Source organism: Erythrolamprus reginae, chromosome 6 (assembly GCF_031021105.1).
Source record: "Erythrolamprus reginae isolate rEryReg1 chromosome 6, rEryReg1.hap1, whole genome shotgun sequence".
In the NCBI taxonomy this organism is placed as follows: Eukaryota; Metazoa; Chordata; class Lepidosauria; order Squamata; family Dipsadidae; genus Erythrolamprus; species Erythrolamprus reginae.
In genome coordinates, this window is record NC_091955.1 from 4,525,542 (window position 1) to 4,550,886 (window position 25,345).

The following is a 25,345-nucleotide window of genomic DNA, read 5'->3' on the forward strand; positions in this document are numbered from 1 at the left end:
TTAAGGAAAGGCTTTCCATCTTTAGAAATTTAATGTAGTGTTAAGGGTATGTGTGTGTGTGTGTGTGTGTGTGTGTGTGTGTTTGTTTGTATTTATTTATTTATTTATTTATTTATTTATTTATTTATTTATTTATTTATTTATTTATTTATTTATTTATTTATTTATTTATTTATTTATTTATTTATTTATTTATTTATTTATTTATTTATTTATTTATTTATTTATTTATTTATTTATTTATTTATTTATTTATTTATTTATTTATTTATTTATTTATTTATTTATTTATTTATTTATTTATTTATTTATTTATTTATTTATTTATTTATTTATTTATTTATTTATTTATTTATTTATTTATTTATTTATTTATTTATTAGATTTGTATGCCGCCCCTCTCCGCAGACTCGGGGCGGCTCACAACAGAATAAAACAGTTCATGACAAATCTAATAATTTACAATTTAAAATATTTTTAAAAACCCATTATTAAGCAGACATACATACAAAAATACCATACATAAATTATATAGGCCCAGGGGAGATGTCTCAGTTCCCCCATGCCTGACGACAAAGGTGGGTTTTGAGGAGTTTACGAAAGGCAAGGAGGGTAGGGGCAGTTTTAATCTCTGGGGGGAGCTGTTTCCAGAGAGTTGGGGCCGCCACAGAGAAGGCTCTTCCCCTGGGGCCCGCCAATCGACATTGTTTAGTTGACGGGACCCGGAGAAGGCCCACTCTGTGGGACCTAATCGGTCACTGGGATTCGTGCAGCAGAAGGCGGTCTCGGAGATATTCTGGTCCGATGCCATGAAGGGCTTTTTTGCAGACATTTTTTAAAAAGCGAACCCAGTATGGAGGGAAGGATTTCAGAATCCAACCAGAAGACATTAATTCATTAATTCATTAATTCATTAATTCATTAATTCATTAATTCATTAATTCATTAATTCATTAATTCATTAATTCATTAATTCATTAATTCATTAATTCATTAATTCATTAATTCAATCAATCGAAATAGAGCTGGAAAGGCCTTGAAGGTTTTCAACCATTTGCTTAAGCAGGAGACCATATACCATTTCGGACAAGTAGCTGTCCAGTCTCTTCTTAAGAACCCCCAGTAATGAAGCACCCACAACTTCTGGTGGCAAGCTGTTCCACTGGTTAATTGTCCTCACTGTTAGGAAGTTTCTCCTTAGTTCTAGGTTGCTTCTCTTCTTGATTAGTTTCCATTCATTGCTTCTTCTCCTGCCTTCAGGTGCTTTGAAAAACAAGTTCTTCATTTTTCTCTTTTTTAAAATTAGTAGTCTGTAAATTGAGTGTAAAGTGTTGCAGAAGATGAGATCAAGACAATTGTTGAGTCTATTATTTTCTGTAATTCGTTGATCCAGCCCTAGACTGGTAATAGCATTGTAAAGGGTTGAATGTATGGGTTCAGTTGTTCATTCGTTTAGGGTCCAGTTTATATGTAGTCGGTTTAAGTCTCCAAGAAATTAAAGAGGATGTGGGTAGGCAGTTCCCCCCCTTGGTTAGCTTGTTCGCATGTGTGATGTCGTAATCAGGGGCTTAGAAACATAGAAGTCTGACGGCAGAAAAAGACCTCATGGTCCATCTAGCCTGCCCTTATACTATTTACTGTATTTTATCTTAGGATGGATCTATGTTTATCCCAGGCATGTTTAAATTCAGTTCTGGAATAGGTCTGACGAATGTTTTGTATGTTCTGGTTAATAAATCAGTCTTTCTAGAGAAGAAGCTATGTAAGATTAGGTTTACAATTCTTAATGCATTTTTGGCAATGCTGTTACAGTGGGCTCTAGCACCTAGGTCATTGGAAATGAGGACTCCAAGGTCTTTGACTGAGTGAGGGTCCTCTTTCTTTCTTTCTTTCTTTCTTTCTTCTTTCTTTCTTTCTTTTTTCTTCTTTCTTTCTTTATTTTTCTTCTTTCTTTCTTTCTTTCTTCTTTCTTTCTTTCTTTCTTCTTTCTTTCTTTCTTTCTTCTTTCTTTCTTCTTTCTTCTTTCTTTCTTTCTTTCTTCTTTCTTTCTTTCTTCTTTCTTTCTTTCTTTCTTTCTTCCTTTTTCTTTCTTCTTTCTTTCTTTCTTTCTTCTTTCTTTCTTTCTTCCTTTTTCTTTCTTCTTTCTTTCTTTCTTTTTTCTTTCATCTTTCTTTCTTTCTTCTTTCTTTTTTCTTTCTTTCTTTCTTCTTTCTTTCTTTCTTCTTTCTTTCTTTCTTTCTCCCTTTTTCTTTCTTTCTTTCTTCTTTCTTTCTTTCTTTTTTCTTCTTTCTTTCTTTCTTTTTTCTTCTTTCTTTCTTTCTTTCTTTCTTTCTTCTTTCTTTCTTTCTTCTTTCTTCTTTCTTTCTTTCTTTCTTTCTTCTTTCTTTCTTTCTTCTTTCTTTCTTCTTTCTTTCTTTCTTTCTTTCTTCCTTTTTCTTTCTTCTTTCTTTCTTTCTTTCTTTCTTCTTTCTTTCTTTCTTTCTTCTTTCTTTCTTCCTTTTTCTTTCTTCTTTCTTTCTTTCTTTCTTTTTTCTTTCTTTCATCTTTCTTTCTTTCTTCTTTCTTTCTTTTTTCTTTCTTTCTTTCTTTCTTTCTTTCTTCTTTCTTTCTTTCTTTCTTCTTTCTTTCTTTCTTTCTTACTTTCTTTCTTTCTTACTTTTTTTCAATTCTAGGTCACCCTACTCCTGAGACTCAGGGCGGCTTACATCATAAATTACATATTTAATACAGAAATGAGAATTAATCTAAAACAACTCAAACCTTATAAAAAACGTAAAACAATTTACTCAACCAACACATCTCATACATCAATCTGTCATACCAATCATTCAGCAAGATGACCACTTCAACAGCCCCAGGCCTATCGGCACAAATGTGTTTTCAAGTTCTTCTGAAAGCCCAGGAGAGTAGGAACCATGCGGATTTCTGGGGGGAGTTGATTCCAAAAGGTGGGGGGCAACCACAGAGAAGGCTCTTCCCCTAGGGCCTGCCAGCTGTCATTGCTTGGTTGGCGGGACCTGGAGAAGGCCAACTCTGTGGGCCCAAACTGGTCACTGGGATTCGTGAGGCAAGAGACAGTCCTAAAAGTAATCCAATTCTTGCTACCGTTCTTTGTATGTTTTAGCTCTAGGCCTCCGGAACCGCCTGCTACCGCACGAATCCCAGTGGCCGATAAGGTCCCACAGAGTTGGCCTTCTCTGGGTCCTGTCAACCAAACAATGTCGTTTGGCGGGCCCCGGGGGAAGAGCCTTCTCTGTGGCGGCCCCGGCCCTCTGGAACCAACTCCCCCCGGAGATTAGAACGGCCCCCACCCTCCTTGTCTTTCACAAGTTACTCATACCTGTATCGCCAGGCATGGGGGAACTGAGACATCTCCCCCAGGCTTTTTATATTTCATGTTTGATGTGTACGTGCTGTATGGTTTTTAATTGTTGGGGTTTTTATATAATTTTTTATTATTAGATTTGTCCCATTGTTACACTGTTTCTTATTACTGTTGTGAGCCGCCCCGAGTCTTCGGAGAGGGGCGACATACAAATCTAATAAATAATAATAATAATAATAATTTAATCATCTTCATTGCTCTCCTCTGCACTTTCTCCAAAATATCTAAACATCTGTTTTGTAATGCGGTGACCTAAACTGATAAAATCTTACTGCGTTTGTTATCAAGAAAGCCATTCAGAAAAGCTTGATCTGGCTGGACATTTCTCTGGTCATTTATTTCCCCATCTCATTCTGACTTTAAACAGACTAACAAGCCTTCCTCCCCCCCAACACACCAATTTTACGATACAAAAGAATCCCACCATAACCGTAAAACAAATGCCAAATTGCAAACTGGTTTAATGATCATAGAAAAACATAACCATAAAATTATCACAGAATAATTCAGCGATAATTGTTTATCATTCTAATTCCTCAGTCACTGCCGGCTAATTCATGCCTCAATTTATGATATAGAAACATAGAAACATAGAAGACTGACGGCAGAAAAAGACCTCATGGTCCATCTAGTCTGCCCTTATAGTATTTTCTGTATTTTATCTTACAATGGATCTATGTTTATCCCAGGCATGTTTAAATTCAGTTACTGTGGATTTATCTACCACGTCTGCTGGAAGTTTGTTCCAAGGATCTACTACTCTTTCAGTAAAATAATATTTTCTCACGTTGCTTTTGATCTTTCCCCCAACTAACTTCAGATTGTGTCCCCTTGTTCTCGTGTTCACTTTCCTATTAAAAACACTTCCCTCCTGAACCTTATTTAACCCTTTAACATATTTAAATGTTTCGATCATGTCCCCCCTTTTCTTTCTGTGGCTGGATTAAAGCCTTCAGGACTTCCCATTCCTGATGTTGACCTATAACAGTGTTGGCGAATATTTTTGGCACCCAAAAGAGCAACGGGCAATGGCTGGCATGCCCGGAGAGTTCCACATTCGGCACATGCACCATAGATTCGCCATCACGGACCTATAAGGAAAGGAATGAGGAACATGGCATTTATTTTATTTTTTTATTGATTGATTGATTTTGTCCAATACACAATGAGGGTTTTAGTGGGCATACACATAGTAAAATACATGATGAAGGTTATAGAGTAGATACTCATAGTAAAATATATATATGAAAGAATAGAAAAGAAGATATAGGAATAGAACATATCAATGAAAGAATAGAAGAAGAGATATAGGAATAGAAGAAAGGTATAGGAGATATAGGAGAACAATAGGACAGGGGATGGAAGGGACTCTAGTGCAATTGTACTCACCCCTTACTGACCTCTTAGGAATCTGGATAGTTCAACCATAGATAATCGAAGGGTAAAGTGTTGGGGGTTTGGGGATGACACTATGGAGTCCGGTAATGAATTCCACGCTTCGACAACTTGGTTACTGAAGTTGTATTTTTTACAGTCAAGTTTGGAGAGGTTAATATTAAGTTTAAATCTGTTGTGGGCTCTTGTGTTGTTGTGATTGAAGCTGAAGTAGTCATGGACAGGCAGGACGTTGCAGCATATGATCTTGTGGGCAATACTTAGATCTTGTTTAAGGCGTCTTAGTTCTAAACTTTCTAGGCCCAGGATTGAAAGTCTAGTCTCGTAGGGAATTCTGTTTCGAGTGGAGGAGTGAAGGGCTCTTCTGGTGAAGTATCTTTGAATATTTTGAAGGCTGTTAATGTCTGAGATGCGATTTGGGTTCCAAACAGATGAGCTGTATTCGAGGATGGGTCTGGCGAAGGTTTTGTAAGCTCTGGCATCCAACTGATCGGAAGAGGTCAATCTCCATTCCCGCTCCAGAATAAAATAAATAAATAAACTGAATGGAGGCGCAAACTATTGTACAGTATCCTTAATTTCACACGCTATCGAAATTACGTTTAAGATCATTTAATGTAGATGAGAGCTCTTGCACATTCAAAAGAGATGCCAGATGCTCGAGCAAGCTGGCTTTAGAAAAGGGAAAAAAAGATGAACATCTAAAAAAAAAAACCTGGAAATTTTACATTTTAGGACTTTAGGGGGGGAAAATGAACTGATGATTACGAGATTTGAGGATTTAAAAGGAGGGCAAAGACATTGCAGGTATCAGGCAACAAAAATAGACTCTTTAGGGTAGACATTAGTAGTGAAGTCCAAAGGACAAGGGGAACTTGATCATATGCTGCAATGTCCTGCCTGTCGGCGACTACTTCAGCTTCAACCACAACAACACAAGAGCACACAACAGATTTAAACTTAATATTAACCGCTCCAAACCTGACTGTAAAAAATATGACTTCAGTAACCGAGTTGTCGAAGCGTGGAACTCATTACCGGACTCCATAGTGTCATCCCCAAACCCCCAACACTTTACCCTTAGATTATCTACGGTTGACCTATCCAGATTCCTAAGAGGTCAGTAAGGGGCGAGTACAAGTGCACTAGAGTGCCCTCCGTCCCCTGTCCTATTGCTCTCCTATATCTCCTACACCTTTCTTCTATTCCTATATCTCTTCTTCTATTCTTTTATTGATATGTTCTATTACTATATCTTCTTTTCTATTCTTTCTTAGATATATTTTACTATGAGTATCTCCTCTATAACCTTCATCATGTACTGTATTTTACTATGTGTATATAGATATATGCCCACTAAAACCCTCATTGTGTATTGGAATGAATGAATGAACGAACAAACAAACAATATAAATATAAATATAAATATAAATATAAATATAAATATAAATATAAATATAAATATAAATATAAATATAAATATAAATATAAATATAAATAAAAATAAAAATAAAAATAAAAATAAAAATAAAATAAAATAAAATAAAATAAAATAAAATAAAATAAAATAAAATAAAATAAAATAAAATAAAATAAAATAAAATAAAATAAAATAAAATAAAATAAAATAAAATAAAAAACTTTAGAGAACTTCTCCAGAATTTGAAACAGTCTGTTTGGATACTCTCTGGTGTAAAATATGCCGGAGAAACAAAAAAGGAATTTAATCCAAGGATGAAGGCAATAATAAACTTAGATTTCCATGACAACAAAGATCAGGATAGTTAAACCAGGGGATTTCATTGTGCTAAATATGCAAAAAAAGCTAGACGCTGTGAACCAGTCAGACAAAGACAGATGTTTGCAGAGGAAAACTGCAACGATTCACTTTACAACGCCGGCAAAAAAAAAAAAAGGCAATAAAAAGGGGCAGGATTCCCTTTACAAATGCCTCGCTTAGCAACAGAAATTTTGGTCTCGAACTGTGGTCGTAAGTACGATGCTTTCAAGAATTCAGGGGGGAATTTCATCCTAATAATTCAGTGGTTCTCAACCTTTCTAATGCTGCGACCCCTTAATACAGTTTCTTATGTTGTGTTGACCCCCAACCGTAAGTCTAGCGCCAATTCTCTAATTCTATTTCCTCATAGGTGTCCTCTATTACCTTCATTGTGTATTATTGTGTATTGGATTAACTGAATGAATGAATGAATGAATGAATGAATGAATGAATGAATGAATGAATGAATATGTTCCAAGCAGTGGAGGGCTGCAAAAAAAATTTATTGACACACTGTGGCCGTGGCTTCTTTTGTGGGTGTGGCTTGCAAGCCATGTGACCAGGTGGGAGTGGTTTGACAACCATGTGACCAGGGGGTGGCTTAAAGGTCATGTGATTGGCTGAAAGGTGGCCAACTTGACGTCACTCACGTCAAAGGTTTGGGTTAGGGTGAAGTTCTTTAGATCCCTGGTCCAAGATCCCTTCAGGAGAAGTCTTTGCATGGCCATTAACCGTGATCTAAAGCCTGCTCGGGTGCTTCACAATGCCAACTGGGAGAATAAAAAAAAGGCTTGCAATCTAGGCCTCTTCTAGATAATGGAACTTCCAGAACAATCTCTCCCTCTCTCTTCAATTTAGAAGTTAGAAGGCCATGCAAGGAAAGCCCTCTCGGAAGCTTTATATAGCTCTAATCTTCTTTGCTAACTTAAAATTGCTTTTCGGATAATTCCTTGGTTAATTGGTTTCCCTGAACATTGCAGGAGGTCGAACGGGATGATCCCTGTGATTGTTTCCAATTCCACAGTTCTCTGGTTCTACGATTGTCACTTCGGATGATGGGAATATTAGTTGAAGGGATAGGAATTGTAGCTCTTTTTTGTTTATAGAGCAGGGGCAGGCAAGGGTTCTTCTCTGCCGGTACTACATGATCGCTCCCAGTGACTGGCATGGGCATGTACAGTTGGTGAGCAGCGGGGGTGGGCAGTAGGCAGGATGGGGTGGAACGCAGTTCCACCGGTGGAAATGAAGCTCCAGCTGATCGGTGGCAGTCACTTCCTGGATTACTGGTCTTGTCTCAGCTCTCCTGTTGCTGCTGCGTCTGCGCTCCTTGCTTTTTTCCTCTTTCCTCCTTCCTGGCTTCGGACGAGCTTCCCTCTCTCCTGCCCAGCTCCCCTCCAGCCTCACACGGCCACCTCCTGCCTGAGATGCAAGCAGAAGGCATGGGTGGAAGTGGCGCTGGCAGCATTTATGCTTCTGGCAGCATCTGTTCGCCTAGCTACCCAGCCTGAGGCGGAGGAAGGAGAGCACGGGAAACGCGATGCAAATTGTCACCCCCGCGAGCAACACTGGCAAGGTTGTAAGTCGAGGACTTAACAGTTCACTTGAACTATGATGATTGTTCAAGCCACTCCCAGCTGGAGGGGAGGTTGGCAGGTGTGGCTGGAGGGGAGCTGGGCAGGAGAGAGGGAAGCTCGTCCGAGGCCAGGAAGGAGGAAAGAGGAAAAAAGCAAGGAGCGCAGACCCAGCAGCAGCAGCAGAAGCAGGGGGAAAAAGGAGAGCCGGGCTGAGACCAGTACTCCAGGAAATGACAGCCACAGATCAGATGGAGCTGCACACACATCTTCATTTCTGTCAGTGGAACTGCGTTCCACCCCGTCCTGCCTGCTACCCACCCTGGGTGTTACCAGAGGTGAAATGCTACCAGTTCACAACGATTCACCCAAACCGGTAGTAAAAAATACTACAGGTTTGAGCGAACCAGTATGAACCGCTAGATGCAACGATCAGCTCAGCCACATCATTTAGATTAGCTGGAAAGCACAATTTAATCACGTCACTAAACGAACTATCAGAGTTCATCCTCGTTGTAAATCAAGTAAATTGTTGTAAAGACCAGAAAATCTAGACCAACAAGATGGCTTCACTGTTTTAACCTCTTTCCAGATTTGCATCGCTACTGTTATAAATGTAAACCAAAAGTTGAACAAATATAAGATTTAAGCAGCTAAACTTGCTGTAGGGATTATTTGGTGCATTAACTTCGCATAAGATGGATCCTGTCCTTCACACATACATCCAACTGAAATCAAACTTGGAAAAAAAATGTGGGAGTTAATTTGTTCTCGTTCCAGCTTTTTTTACATTTAATCTTTCTTATCTGGTGGCGGTGACATGCTGTTCTTCTTCTGTAACTTCTGCTCCTAAAATAAGAACCATTCTTACTGTTTTATTCCAATGTTGCGAAGACATTCTATTTGTGAGTTTCTCCTCCTTTTAAAACCCACTTTTGTAACTACCAAATGTAGACTACCGTAAGCGCAATGGAACACGAGATTTTTTTTTCATTGTTTCATTGTTACTCTCTGCCAATAATTTTTTTTCATTGCTTTACTTGCTCCAGATATTTCTTTTCAACCCTAACCAGGTGCTATTAATGTACCCAAGCTCTTTCATTGTTACTCTCTGCAAAGAAGAATGTTTTCCAAGCCCTAAGTCTTTGCAGGGTTTGTTTCATTACTCTAACTTGCTCTGAGTAAGTTTCTTTACAGCCCTAACTAGGTGCTAATAATGTTCCCAGCTCTTACCCGTTTCCAAGCTCTTTCATTGTTACTCTCTGCAAAGAAGAATGTTTTCCAAGCCCTAAGTCTTTGCAGGGTTTTTCCCATTGCTCTACTTGCTCAGATTGTTTCTTTCCAGGTGCTAATGATGTTCTCAGCTCTTACTGGCTTACAAGCTCTTTCATTGTTACTCTCTCAGAATACATTTTGAAGCCCTTAACCAGGGGATAAAATAATGCACTAAAGCTGACCAGACTAAGGATGCTAGCCAGATGAATACCTGGTAAGGAGATTCTTTTCCCCATTTTCCTCCCTAAAAACCAAGGTGTGTCTTTTACTCCAAAAAATACAGTAATTAGAATAGACTAGAACAGAATTCTTTATTGGTCACACACAAGGAATTTGTCTTTGGTGCATATGCTCTCAAAAGATACTTTTGTCAAGAATTAGTGTTGGGCGAACCGAACCTGCAAAGTTCGGGCTCGTATCGAACTTTCGTGGTTTGGTATACCGAACCTGAACCCAAGTTTTTACAAAAGTTTGGCAAAAGTTCGGGTTCGGGAGAGCGCCAGGAAGCAGACGTCACCCAGCTGTCACCTTCCGAAACAGCCGTGGAGCTGTCGGCCAGTCAGGAGCGAAAAGGGAGGTGGGGAATAATAATAATAATAATAATAATAATAATAATAATAATAATAATAACAATAATAATAATAATAATTTATTAGATTTGTATGCCGCCCCTCTCTGAAGACTTGGGGCGGCTCACAACAACAATAAAAACAATATTATAATGGCACAAATCTAATATTAAAAAACTAAAAACCCTATCATAATTAAAAACCAAACAGCACATACATACCAAACATAAATTATAATAAGCCTCAAATCCCCCATGGAATCCAACGAGGAGATTCCAGGGGTGGAGCTTTGACATCACTGAGACGTCCTTCCTGGCCAGCTGAAACGGGGACTCCAGGAAGGACATCTTACTGACGTCAAAGCTCCACCGCTGGAATCCCCTCGTGGGATTCCCCACCTCCTTTTGCGCCTCCCGACCGGCCAACAGCTCCCCGGCTGTTCTGGGAAGTGCTGCCGCCCAGCTGTCATCTTCAGAAACACCCGGGGTGCTTCTCGGCAAATCAGGAAGTTCGGCAAAAGTTCGGGAGAGCACTGGGAAGTGCCCCGGCTGTTCCGGAAGGTGACAGCTGGGCAGTGGCGCTTCCTGGCACTTTCCCGAGGGCCGAACCCGGAAGTTCGGCAAAAGTTCGGGTTCAGGTGCCGATCCCAAACTTTTTTTAAAATTCGGGTGCCGAACCCGAACCTGAACTTCATTGGATTCGCCCAACACTATTAAGAATCATGAGGTACAACACTTAATGATTGTCATAGGGGTCAAATAAGCAATTAGGAAACACTATTAATATAGATATCAAGGATCCAAGCAACAAGTTACAGCCATACAATCCTAAATTGGAGGAGATGGGTGATAGAAAGGATGAGAAGACTAACTGTAAAAGTAGTGTAGACTTAGTAAATAGTTTGACAGCGTTGAGGGAATTATTTGTTTAGCAGAGTGATGGCATTCAGGGAACAATTCTTCTTGTGTCTAGTTGTCTTGGTGTGCGGTGCTCTATAGCATCGTTTTGAGGGTAGGAGTTGAAACAGATTACGTCAAGGATGCGAGGGGTGAGTAAATCTTTTCCCCGCCCTCTTTTTGACTCGTGCAGTCTACAGGTCCTCAGTCGAAGGCAGGTTGGCAGCCATTGTTTTTCCTGCAGTTCTGATTCTCCTCTGAAGTCTGTGTCGGTCTTGTTGGGTTGCAGAACTAAACCAGACAGTTATAGAGGTGCAAAAAGACTCATCTTTTTAATTACATAGTTATTCAATGATTCTATCATTATATAATTCAGTACCTGTATAATTATACTGTATAGTGGAAGTCTTTCTATTTTTTTTAAAGAAAGAGGGGTGGATTTGTAATGGACCCAGGAGAAAATTCTCCCCACATTTTGTACCATAAAGAAATCAAGCAAAACAAAACTTTGTGTGTGTGTGTGAAATTTGAATGGACCATCTCGCCTTTTTGTCTACGATGAAAACCCTCATTTAATGAAGAGGCAAAGAGCATTTTGAAGCATAAGCACCATCAGCCAGATAAAAAGACCCAGATTCTAAGCAGCAGATGTTTCCGTCAAAAATGAACATGACAGCTGCTCTTCCAGAATTATATTCCCTTCCTTATGCTCCAGTCGCAGCCCAGATTGGCAGTTGCAATATTTCCAGCCGCGGGGGCTGGAAACATTGCGAGTAGCTGACCAATTCACTAATGGCCACAAGTGCAAGCTAAAATGTGTGCTCTATTTTTCTATTGGGAAAACTCTGCTCAGCTTTTTCGGCTTGTTAATCCCAATTATGTACTGTTGTAAGGAAAGTATCAAAAGATTATGACAATGCTCTTATTCGGTTGCAGTTTGACAAGACACTAGAATTACCTGGAGTAAACCCAGTACCTGTGAACTTTCTCAACTATGCAGGTTCTCTCTTTGTCGTGTGAACAAGTAGTATTTTTCATTTTATTTTATTTTTACTGCAGGGGTGGGAATGTCTGTACAGTTTGCATCCTGTCATCGCTTTAAGCTTAGCAACTATTTGCTCCCCCTTGTTAGCCATATCCAGAGCTATTTATATATTTATAGCAATAGCACATAGAGTTATATACTGTTTCTCAGTGCTTTACAACCCCACTCTTAACAGAGTCAGTCTGTTGGCCCCAACAATCTGGGTCATCGTTTTACCGACCTCCGAAGGAGGGAAGTCCGAGTCAACTTTGAGCTGGTCAGAATCGAACTCCTGGGAATGAGTAGTGGGTTAGCCTGTAGTATTTCATTCTAAACATGGATGGATGGATGGATGGATGGAAGGAAGGAAGGAAGGAAAGAAGGAAGGAAGGAAAGACTTCATGAACTCCATCTCTATAGTCTGGAGGACAGAAGAAAAAGGGGGGACGTGATTGAAACATTTAAATATGTTAAAGGGTTAAATAAGGTTCAGGAGGGAAATGCTTTTAATAGGAAAGTGAACACAAGGACAAGGGGACACAATCTGAAGTTAGTTGGGGGAAACATCAAAAGCAACATGAGAAAATATTATTTTACTGAAAGAGTAGTAGATCCTTCGAACAAACTTCCAGCAGACGTGGTTGGTAAATCCACAGTAACTGAATTTAAACGTGCCTGGGATAAACATATATCCATTGTAAGATAAAATACAGGAAATAGTATAAGGGCAGACTAGATGGACCATGAGGTCTTTTTCTGCCGTCAGTCTTCTATGTTTCTAAGTAAGGAAGGAAGGAAGGAAGGAAGGAAAGAAGGAAGGAAGGAGGCAGGAAGGGAGGGAGGGAGGGAAGGAGGAAGGAAGGAAGGAATAGCAATAGCAGATTTATATACCACTCCATAGTGCTTCACAGCCTTCTCTAAGTGTTTTTTTCCCTAACGCCATCACTCTATTAAACAAATAATTCCCTCAACACCTGTGCTTGGGTGAGGACGTTTTCCCTTCTCTTTCAAAAGCAGTCATGACTTTTGAGACATGACCTTTTGAAACGCCAAACTTCAGTCACTTTCTGTTACACTAGCGCCTGCCATTCGAGCACCAACAATTGGACCTCTTTGAAAGTCTGAGAGGTCTACCATTTCTAGAAGGTTATAACCAATTTTCTTAAATTTCTATTTAAAAAAAAGATAGTTTAAAAAAAACATATCAAATAACAAATTTTTTTAAAACCATTAAAATATGTCAAGTTTTGATTGATTTGAACATGTTCAAACATTATGATGCCAAAAAGTCAAGTGTTTCCATTTTTCTGTCCATCCCCTGTATGTGTATATGTATAGATTCAAAAAGAATGAAACAGAGAGAGTAAAAGTATGTTTTCTTCAAAGGAAAAACACAACCACCTGTGATACTTTAAGTATGTGGAAAAGTTCATCCAGCTGGAAACTTCTCTTTCTTCTGTGCTCTCCCGCTAATTATTGCCTTTTGTGAAAGCAAACACAAGTTCAATTCTGTGTCTTCCTTAAAATGGAAAAATTATTTCTATACCCACCCACATCTTGGCATAAAAAGAAACTTAGATTTTTATTCCCCAGCTACCTTGTTCCCCACCACCACCAAATTAAAGCATCCCCTTATAATAACAAGCCCAATCTGGCTTTTGAGTGCCAAGTGCTTATTTCAAGGGTCAAAAAAAATATTTATTTATTTATTTATTTATTGTTAGAGTTGAAAGAGACCATGACGGCCATCGAGTTCAACCCCCTGCCCAAGCAGGAACCCTATAGTACACCAGTCAAGTGGCAGTTCAATCTTCTCTTAAAAGTGTCCAGAGTGTTGGAGTTCACAACGTCCGCTGGTAGGTTGTTCCATTGGTTGATCGCTCTGACCATCAGGAAGTTCCTCATTATCTCCATTTTGAATCTCTCCTTGGTCAGCTTCCAGTCGTTGTTCCTCGTCCGGCCCTCTGGTGCCCTGGAGAATAAAGTGATCCCCTCCTCTCTGTGACATCCCCTCGTATACTTGTAGACTGCTATCATGTCCGCTCTGGCCCTCCTTTTCTCTAGGCTATCCATGCCCAGTTCCCTCAGTCTCTCTTGGTAAGTCTTGGTTTCCAATCCCTTAATCATCTTGGTTCTTCTTTTCTGCACCTTCTCCAGAGTTTCAATGTCTCTTTTGAAGTGTGGTGACCAGAACTGAATACAGTACTCCAGGTGTGGTCGGACCAGGGCGTAGTAGAGTGGCATTAAGACTTCCCTGGTCTTGGAGTGTATTCCCCTGTTGATGCAGCTTAGGATTGTGTTGGCTTTTTTAGCTGCTGCTGCACATTGTTGGCTCATGTTTAGTTGATTGTCCACCAAGACTCCGAGGTCTCTTTCGCAGTCGCTACTGCTGAGAGGGGTTTCTCCCAGGCTGTATGTGTGTCCAGGGTTTTTCCCCTGGACAGGGTCTTATTTTCGGGGAAACACGGTCATTCCTAGTCAAACTTTAATTGCCACAAATCTTTGCCATATCCTTATTTGTCTAAATTCCCACAGGAACTGAATGTAAACATGCCTGGGATAAACATAGATCCATCCTAAGATAAAATACAGGAAACAGAATAAGGGCAGTCTACCTTCTATATTTCTATGTTTCTATATTTGCCAAGAAAGACCTTTACTCTTCTTTTTGGTGGGAGCTGAATTATAATAATGTGAATCAGTATATGTTGTTTATATCAAATGCCTGATATAAAATGATCGGAAGCTGCTTCTTTTTGACCATCTGTTAGAATCACCAACTTTTTCGGCGATGGTCACTGCTACAGGAAGCCAAAAAGTGACAGATTGTTTGCACATCCATCAGGGAGACCCAGCACAGGGCAGTAATTGTAAGAAGAATCTGGACTGCTGACAATTGTACAAATGGCAATTTACCAAATGAAAACATATTTCACCATTGGCTGCACCTGAAACTCCTCCGGGATTGTAGTCAATGTTGATAGGAAATTCGGATTTTGGAAGGATTCGAAGGATTCATTATATAAATGGAAGAGTATTGTTGTTTATGGCCGATATTATTATTATTATTATTATTATTATTATTATTATTATTATTATTATTATTGTCTGTGGAGAGGGGCGGCATATAAATCCAATAAATCTAATCTAATCTAATCTATTTCAATACAACACAGCAAACGAGATCACTATGCTGGATTTCATATTTCATCACCAGTCGGGAGCTTCCCAAGCACCTAGGACTGCGTGATGTAGCGGCAAATTATGTTTGCCGATCCCAGTAAAGCGGCCTTTTGCAATTGACAGGTGGAGATTTTGTCAATTCCGATGGTTTTCAAATGTCTGCTGAGATCCTTTGGCACTGCGCCCAGTGTGCCAAGTACCACTGTGACCACTTTCACGGGCTTATGCCAGAGTTGTCGCAGCTCGATTTTTAGATCTTCGTATTTCACTAATTTCTCTAGCTGCTTCTCCTCAATTCTGCTGTCCCCTGGGATTGCGATGTCGATGATCCATACTTTCTTTTTCTCCACGATCACAATGTCTGGTGTGTTATGCTTCAGAATTTGGTCCGTCTGAAGTCGGAAGTCCCACAGTAGTTTTGCTTGCTCATTTTCAACCACTTTTTCGGGCTTATGATCCCACCAGTTCTTTGCCACTGGTAAATGGTAGTTCCGGCACAAGTTCCAGTGGATCATCTGTGCCACAGCATCATGTCTATGCTTGTAGTCAGTCTGTGAAATCTTTTTGCAGCAGCTGAGTATGTGATCGATTGTTTCATCTGTTTCTTTACATTATTATTATTATTATTATTATTATTATTATTATTATTATTATTACTACTATTACTACTATTACTACTACTCTTATTATTATTGGATAATAATGATAATAATGATAATAATAATATAATAATAGTAATAATAGTAATAATATTAATAACAACAATAACAACAACAGCAACAACAACAATAATGCCACTTTACTGGGGTCAGCACAAATAATTTGCCGGTACATCACACAGTCCTAAGTCCTGACTGGTGATGAAATCCGAAATCCAGCATAGATCTCATTTGCTGTGTTATATTGATAATAACAACAACAACAGAGTTGGAAGGGACCTTGGAGGTCTTCTAGTCCAACCCCCTGCTTAGGCAGGAAACCCAACACCACTTCAGACAAATGGTTGTCCAACATCTTCTTTAATACTTCCAGTGTTGGAGCATTCACAACTTCTGGAGGCAAGCTGCTCCACTGATCAATTGTTTTAACTGTCAAGAATTTTGTCCTTAGTTCTAAGTTGCTTCTCTCCTTGCTTAGTTTCCACCCATTGCTTCTTGTTGTAACCTCAGGTGCTTTGGAGAATAGCTTGACTCCCTCGTCTTGATGGCAGCCCGAGAGATATTGGAAGGCTGCTATCATGTCTCGCCTGGTCCTTCTTTTCATTAAACTAGCCAGGCCCAGTTCCTGCAACAGTTCTTCATATGTTTTAGCCTCCAATCCCCTAATCATCTTTGTTGCTCTTCTCTGCACTTTTTCTAGAGTCTCAACATCTTTTTTACATCATGGCAACCAAAACTAAATGCAGTATTCCAAGTGTGGCTGTATCAAAGCATTATAAAACGGTATTATGGCCTATATTTTGCTTGGTAACCCTAATATTGTATTCATTATTCCTAATTCTGAACTGTTGCCCATGACGAATATACCAATATTTTTAAGAACATAAATAGCTCATTTATCCACTCATCAATTTTGAACCACAGAAAGAGAATTCAGGAATGAATTGTTAACTTTACAAGGTTTACCTTATTGAATGAAACTTGACCCCAAAATCTGCATTTATAATCATGCCTTTTTTTCCCCTCTACTAATCTGGTTTAGCCATCCAGTCTCGGTTCCTCTCAAACCTATATTTTGTTCCCTATATGTACAGCATTGTTTATTTCATTGCAATTATTAATTGCATTCTATATTATTAGTGCATTCTATAAATTATGTTGTATCATAATTTTAGCATTATTCTATAATGCGTATTTACTTTTAGATGTGAAAATATGCTGCAAACAACAGGCCTCCTAACACAACTTCCATTATAATACTTTTTCATTTTCGAAGTGTCACTTATTGGCGAGTTTGTATGTTTCTGGACATGAAAATGGTTTCTTTGAGCAAGAAAAATCATTGATATATGCAGATAGGGAAGAGCTCATGTTATTCAGGATATCTGACTGTATGGCAAAAATATTTTTATTATTTTTAATAAGTCAATAAGAAATCTTGTTTCCATCTCACATTTTCTAAAGGAGTTTAAACTTCGTTTAGAACTTTGGCTATTTCTTTATCGATTAATATTAGTTTTTTAAACAGCCTGTGGAGAGCAGCAGAGAGCTTTCATTCCAACCAAAATTTCATTAAATCCAAGTTTGGGTTGCATTTTTCTTTTATTAGAAAAGTGATATGTTGTGAATCAAATAAAACTTTTACGGCGAACAAGGAGTGTTGTCACCGGGTAGGATGGCTGGAATTAAACCTTGATCTGGGGAAAGAAATTTAGCAGATCAATACAGAGATTCTATGATGTGACAAAGTTTATGTCGGGATCTGACCCCAAAATTTCTAAGCAATTTATTAGAAAACAGACATTTAATGGAGTCTTAAGAGACCCAGAGATAGGTCACAATGGAGTTCAAGACAACAACAGTAGATATTCCACTTGCTTTGTATTGACTTTTTTGAAAAAGCAAAAAAAAGGGTATGTATTTTAACGTGGATAGACCATTGCATTCATCTATAATTTGAATTAAGACATGACCTTTTGAAACGCCAAACTTGGTTGTCGATCAATTTCCGGTCACAATTCAAAGTGTTGGTTATGACCTATAAAGCCCTTCATGGCACCGGACCAGATTATCTCAGACTATAAGACACACCTTCCCCCCGCCCCAAAAAAGGCTGAAAATTTGGGTGTGTCTTATACTCTAAATTATTTATTTATTAGATTTGTATGCCGCCCCTCTCCTTAGACTCGGGACAGCTCACAGCAATAATAAAGACAATGGAAAACAAATCTAATAATTTAAAAAACACTAAAAAACCCATTATTAAGAGCAAACATACACACAAACATACCATGTATAAACTATATAGGCCCGGGGGAGATGTCTCAATTCCCCCATGCCTGACGGCAGAGGTGGGTTTTAAGAAGTTTACAAAAGGCAAGGAGGGTGGGGGCAGTTCTAATCTCAGGGGGGAGCTGGTTCCAGAGGGTCGGGGCCGCCACAGAAAAGGCTCTTCCCCTGGGTCCCGCCAAACAACATTGTTTAGTCGACGGGACCCAGAGAAGGCCAACTCTGTTTGGACCTAACCGGTTGCTGGGATTCATGTGGCAGAAGGCGGTCTCGTAGATACCCTGGCCCGGTGCCATGAAGGGCTTTATAGGTGATGACCAACACTTTGAATTGTGACCGGAAACTGATTGGCAACCAATGCAGACTGCGGAGTGTTGGTGTGACATGGGCATACCTGGGGAAGCCCATGATTGCTCCTGCAGCTGCATTCTGCACGATCTGAAGTTTCTGAACACACTTCAAAGGTAGCCCCATGTGGCTTTTTCGGAGCTTTTACCCCCCAGCCCTTATGAGGTGCTAACTGTCTTTCCCAGCTTGCAGGATTTTTTCATTGCTACTCCCCCAAAGTTTTTTTTTCCAGCCCTAAGTCTTTGCAGGCTTGTTTTCATTGCTACTCCCTCCAAAGAAGTTATTTTTTCAGCCCTAACAAGGTGCTAACGATCTTCCCAGCTTGCAGGATTTTTTCATTGTTACTCCAAAGAAGTTTTTTTTCTCAGCCCTAAGTCTTTGCAGGCTTGTTTTCATTGCTACTCCCTCTGAAAAAGGTTTTTTTCAGCCCTAATGAGGTGCTAACAATCTTCTCAGCTTGCAGAATTTTTTCACTGCTATTCTCTCAAAATAAGTTTTTTTCCAGCACTAAGTCTTTTCAGGCTTGTTTTCATTGCTACTCCCTCCAAAGAATATTTTTTTTCCCAGTCCTAACTAGGAGATAAAATAATATACAGCATACAAATCTAATAAATTGAATTGAATTGAATTGAATTGAATTGAATATGCCGAAGCTGACCAGACTAAGGATGCTAGCCAGATTAATTCCTGGTAGGTCGATTTTTCCCATATTTTCCTCCCACAAAACTAAAGCAAGTAGGATGCTTGGCTGCATAGCTAGAGGTATAACAAGCAGGAAGAGGGAGATTATGATCCCGCTGTATAGAGTGCTGGTGAGACCCCATTTGGAATACTGTGTTCAGTTCTGGAGACCTCACCTACAAAAAGAGATTGACAAAACTGAACGGGTCCAAAGACGGGCTACAAGAATGGTGGAAGGTCTTAAGCATAAAACGTATCAGGAAAGACTTAATGAACTCAATCTGTATAGTCTGGAGGACAGAAGGAAAAGGGGGGACATGATCAAAACATTTAAATATGTCAAAGGGTTAAATAAGGTCCAGGAGGGAAGTGTTTTTAATAGGAAAGTGAACACAACAACAAGGGGACACAATCTGAAGTTAGTTGGGGGAAAGATCAAAAGCAACGTGAGAAAATATTATTTTATAAGAGTAGTAGATCCTTGGAACAAACTTCCAGCAGACATGGTTGGTAAATCCACAGGAACTAAATTTAAACATGCCTGGGATAAACATATATCCATCCTAAGATAAAATACAGAAAATAGTATAAGGGCAGACTAGATGGACCATGAGGTCTTTTTCTGCCGTCAGTATTCTATGTTTCTATGTTTCTAAGGCGTGTTTTATAATCCAGTGCTATACTATACTATACTATACTATACTATACTATACTATACTATACTATACTATACTATACTATACTATACTATACTATCCGGTGCTGTACTATAAAAAAATACGGTATTAGTAAAGATTGTGCTGTGATCAATCAAAGTACAGTGTTCCCTCGATTTTCACGGGTTCGAACTTCGCGAAAAGTCTATACCACGGTTTTTCAAAAATATTAATTAAAAAATACTTTGCATTTTTTCCCCCTGTACCACGGTTTTTCCCGCTCGATGACATCATATGTCATCACCAAACTTTCGTCCACCTTTAATAAATATTTTTAAATAAACTTTAATAAAGAAACACAGTGAGTAATAATCTAAATGGTTGCTAAGGGAATGGGAAATTGCAATTTAGGGGTTTAACGTGTTAAGGGATGGCTTGTGATATTGTTCATAGCCAAAAATAGTGTATTTACTTCCGCATCTCTACTTCGCGGAAATTCAACTTTCGCGGGTGGTCTCGGAACTCATCCCCTGCGAAAATCGAGGGAACACTGTATTAGCAGATTCCTGTATTTCTTTGGAGGTTATGGGAATTGATAGCTGGTTAGCAATTTTTTGAATTATAATCCCAAGAGATCTTGAAATAAAATATTGATGGAAGCTCTACCGATAAACAGAATTGTCTATATTTAAAAAGAAAGATGCACAAAGAGGTTTATTTTCTAAAAGGGGCATTCTTTTACTTAGATTCTATGCTGTTTCCTGAAAGCATTTGAATAAACACCTAGTAAGTTCGTTACTATTCAATTTTACCGTGGCACAAATAATTCCGATAATTCTTTTATTGCGAATCCTGGCAGCTGACTCAGTCAGTTACACTTCCGAAAGTTTCATTAACCTTTACAAAAGCGACGGGTCGTTTTGTATTCTGAAAGGTATTATTTTATGCTTTTTATCCACTAAATCTGGAAAGCGCCTCGCCGAGTGATAAATTGCTTTTGCTATCTTTTTTTTCACACGTGAAAGAGTGATTTATTTCATTGGGAAGTTGTCAACTTTTGCCCTTACGGGATGATGAAAAAGGATTTGTGATGTATAAAGCCCTTGTTTATTTTTTCTTTAATTGAATATCGAACAGGTGTGGGCTAAGCAACAGCACCTACCAGGTAAAATACAGACCTGGGAGTTAAATAGGTTCTCTCAAAAATGGGAAGCAGAAAATAAACTTTGATTTTGCTTCTTTATGGTGCCTTCTAGGATTTTTTTTTTTTCACCTCTGCAAACATCCATAGGGCCGGGAGTCTAGTTTGGTCATCTATTTTGACCCATCTTAATAATCTTGGCCTCCTTAATATAAGATGCAGGAACATTGTGGAAAATTACTCAGATTTGCAATTTTTTTTTCAGCTGGGTGCGGAATGTTATTGATATGGGAGCTTTACAAATCCTTATGATTTATATTAATTGTTCTGTCAAGCTCTCTGGTAGAATCCTCCCAAAAATGCACAGATACAATTTCAGACACACACACGTTTGAAAATTCAAAACAATGTTCTTTATAATGAAAATACACTTAAACTAAGCCCTCTTTTGGGATAGCAAAGAGCACTCGTCTCCAAACAAACTGGTAATTTGTACAAGTCCCTTATCAGTCCTGTGATACTTAGCTTGCAGCTGTGAGGTCATTCACAGTCCTTCTTCTTCCACAAAGTGAAACACACTTTGCTCTGGTTTAGTTTCAAAGCAGGGAAAAATCAGCACACAAAGATCAAAGTCAGCAAAGCAGGCACGAAACACAATGATCAGATAATCCTGCACAATGGTCAAACCCATACGCTGCTCTTTATAGCAGCCTCGCTAATGACCACAGCCCCACCCAACCACAGGTGGCCTCATTTTCTTTGATAATAATCTCTCAGTTGTTGCTGCCTATGCATCGCTCTCTGCATGCGTGGCTGTATCATTAACTCTTGTTCTGAATCCAAGGAGGAGTGAGATAATTGATCTCCTTCTGAGCTGTCTGCCACACTCTCCTCCTCCCTGTCACTCATGTCTTCTTGGTCAGAGGAGCCTTCATCAGCAGATTCCACCGGGGGCAAAACAGGCCTGCAGCATGTGGATGTCTCCCCCACATCCACAGTCCTTGGGACAGGAGCTGGGCCAGAGCTAACCACAACATTAATATTGATTTTTTTCCTGATTGTTTATTTGTATCTTATGACAAACATTAAGTGTTGTACCTCATGATTCTTGACAAATGTATCTTTTCTTTTATGAGATCACAGACAAATTCCTTGTGTGTCCAATCACACTTGGCTAATAAAGAATTCTATTCTATTCTATTCTATTCTATTCTACTGTACTCTATTATATTCTTCATTTATTCATGTTATGAATATGATAGCATGATAGTCTAAGCCTTATTGTAGACTTGTGGACATGACTTATTGTGTGGGTGTGGCTTGGTGGCCATGAGACCGGGTGGGAGTGGCTTGACAATCATGTGACCGAGGAGGGTGGCTTAAAGATCATGTGACTGGGTGAGAGTGGCTTAATATAAGTTTTCAAATAGGTGCTTGGACTCTTTTTCAGTTGATTAAGTCACATTATTTAAATAGCCACAAAAAGGACAAATGATAGACAGCATTATTGGTTGAGGGGCACAGTCACATTTGAAGGTTTTGTACTGAACCAGCAAAATTCAATATGATAAGGTTCAGGAGGGAAGTATTTTTAATAGGAAAGTGAACACGAGAACAAGGGGGCACAATCTGAAGTTAGTTGGGGGAAAGATCAAAAGCAACATGAGAAAATATTATTTGACTGAAAGAGTAGTAGATGCTTGGAACCAACTTCCAGCAGACGTGGTTGGTAAATCCACAGTAACTGAATTTAAACATGCCTGGGATAAACACAGATCCATCCTAAGATAAAATACAAAAAATAGTATAAGGGCAGACTAGATGGATCATGAGGTCTTTTTCTGCCATCAATCTTCTATGTTTCTATGATAACAGATTAGGCAAGTAGCTCAATTTTCTTTCATTGCTATAAAAGTTCAGTTCTAGATAATGATTAAAATGATTCAAGCATTTATGGGTAACAACATACTATTTTATTATTTCCTCTTTTAAAAGTAATTAAGGATCATACTAAGGTACTAAAGAAGGGAGGTCAATAAAAGAACTATTAAGTATTCAATAAATAGTGCATAAAGTTATTACCCTCCCCCCCTGTGTGTCCCCCCGTGGGGGTAGCACCCCATCACTTGCTGTAAAGCACTGTGAAGCGGTATATAAGTCTAAGGCTGGTGCTTTAAGCCACTTTTTCCCCAGTGTCATTATAACTTTAAATAGTCACTAAACATAGGATTGTAAATTGAGAGTTACCTATATGAAACTTCCCCTTTCTTTTAGCTTCCTTTTCATTTTTCAGGTTTCTGTTCTTAATTTGGCAAAACAACATCTTTATTTAGCTTGTGAGATTCTTGAGCTGTTATTCAAATGGAGGGGAAAAAAGGAGATTTTGTTTTAAACCTTTTGCTTCAAAAACTTCTACAACCGTGGAAAATAAAAAAAGAGATGATTTCAACCCTTTTGTTGTTCTTGTAACAATATCTGCGGTTACGTGTATAAATGCATGCACACAGAACCATTCGCGCCGTTCCCTTTAGAGATAAAAGCGGCGTTGATGAAATTGCAGAAAAAACTGAAAACAAAAAAGAAATTAAGGCGTGAGATCAAAAGAGAAAGGGAATATAGCTTAAATTGATATAGACCAAGCTCATTTGCTTTGCCACCTCCGTAACCTTCTTTGATACAACATCTTCTTCTATTCTTATGTTCATACATCACTTCACAACTTGAATTATATTTAATGTCTTGCGTCTTTGTCTTTGAAGATCTCATCAGCTCAGACCAACCCAAATGGTTTTCAAGTGTCCTATTCTCTTTTAATCCATTTATTCTCCCTTTGTAGATTTGATACTTTCTATTTATTCTGTACCAACCAATTATTTTTATAATGACCCACTCATGTTAAGGTTCTGTCTACATTCATTCATAATATTGCCATTTGGGATCCTTCCTCTGTTACTATTATTAAAACTACTACTGGTAATACTTGTTTTACTACTACTCTTCTTGCTTTACTCTGTCCTAGGGCTGTGATCGTGAACCTATAACATCTGTGCCACAGGTGCAGTGATGGGCTCCTATAGGTCTGATCAGGTACACAGAACCGGTAGAAAAAATTTGGTCAGGGACACAGAAGCGATAGAAAAATTGTCCCAAGGACAATTCCATCTGTCCGTCCATCACCCTGGGGGGGATTATTGACCCCCTCAGAGAGGGTCCGCAACTTGGGCGTCCTCCTCGATCCACAGCTGACCTTGGAACATCATCTTTCGGCTGTGTCGAGGAGGGCGTTTTCCCAGGTTCGCCTGGTGCACCAGTTGCGGCCCTATTTGGACAGGGGGTCATTGCTCACGGTCACTCATGCCTTTATCACCTCGAGGTTCGATTACTGCAACGCTCTCTACATGGGGCTACCTTTGAAAAGTGTTCGGAAACTTCAGATCGTGCAGAATGTGGCCGCGAGAGCCATTGTGGGGCTTCCCAGATTCGCCCATGTGTCTACAACCCCCCATGGCCTGCATTGGCTGCCGATCAATTTCCGGTCACAATTCAAAGTGTTGGTTATGACCTTTAAAGCCCTACATGTCATTGGACCAGAGTACCTCCAGAACCGCCTGCTACCGCACGAATCCCAGCGACCGATAAGGTCCCACAGAGTTGGCCTTCTCCGGGTCCCATCGACCAAACAATGTCGTCTGGTGGGCCCCAGGGAAAGAGCCTTCTCTGTGGCGGCCCCAGCCCTCTGGAATCAGCTCCCCCCGGAGATTAGAACTGCTCCCACCCTCCTTGTCTTTCGTAAACTACTCAAGACCCACCTATACCGCCAGGCACGGGGGATTTGAGACATCTTTCCCCCAGGCTCCTTATAATTTATGTTTGGTATGTATGTTCTGTTTGGTTTTAATATGATAGGGTTTTAGTTATTTCTTTTAATATTAGAGTTGTGCTACTATAATATTGTTTTTATCATTGTTGTGAGCTGCCCCGAGTCTTCAGAGAGGGGCGGCATACAAATCTAATAAATTATTTAATTATTATTATTATTAAAAAGATTGTTAGCACCTAGTTAGGACTGTGGGGGAAATAAAGCTTTGAAAAAAGTTTCATTCAGAATATAAAATGCATTTGAATTTTCAGCCTCTTTTAGGGAGGAAAAAAGTGGGTCTTCTACTCTGAAAAATACGGTATTACAAAACCAGCAAATATATGCTGTTAAACACAGCTGTTTGCATTTGTTCTGTCCGTTTTCTCATCCTTAGTAAATATCCTACAAAAATTCAGATGTGATTTGATTTAATGGCTGTGCTAATCCCTTCTTGAACTTTCGATTGAACTGAGTCTTTGGAACATGGGAAAATAGTCTCGGTGTTTCTCCAAGGCTTGGATTTCGAAGCTCTGTCACTCCCCCATAACCATAGTTTATTGGGCATGGAGAGTCCTATTGATGTAAATGACAGGTTCTCCGTGCATGGTGATACTGCTTAATTACATGTTCCCTG

At 39.2% G+C, this 25,345-nt stretch overlaps 1 protein-coding gene across 12 annotated transcripts in view; it reads left to right on the top strand.

Moving 5' to 3' along the window:
- The window catches only part of MAGI2 (membrane associated guanylate kinase, WW and PDZ domain containing 2), a 526,993-nt gene that overhangs the window by 65,460 nt on the left and 436,188 nt on the right, over positions 1-25,345 (top strand). The gene's annotated exons all lie outside the window — the stretch shown is intronic.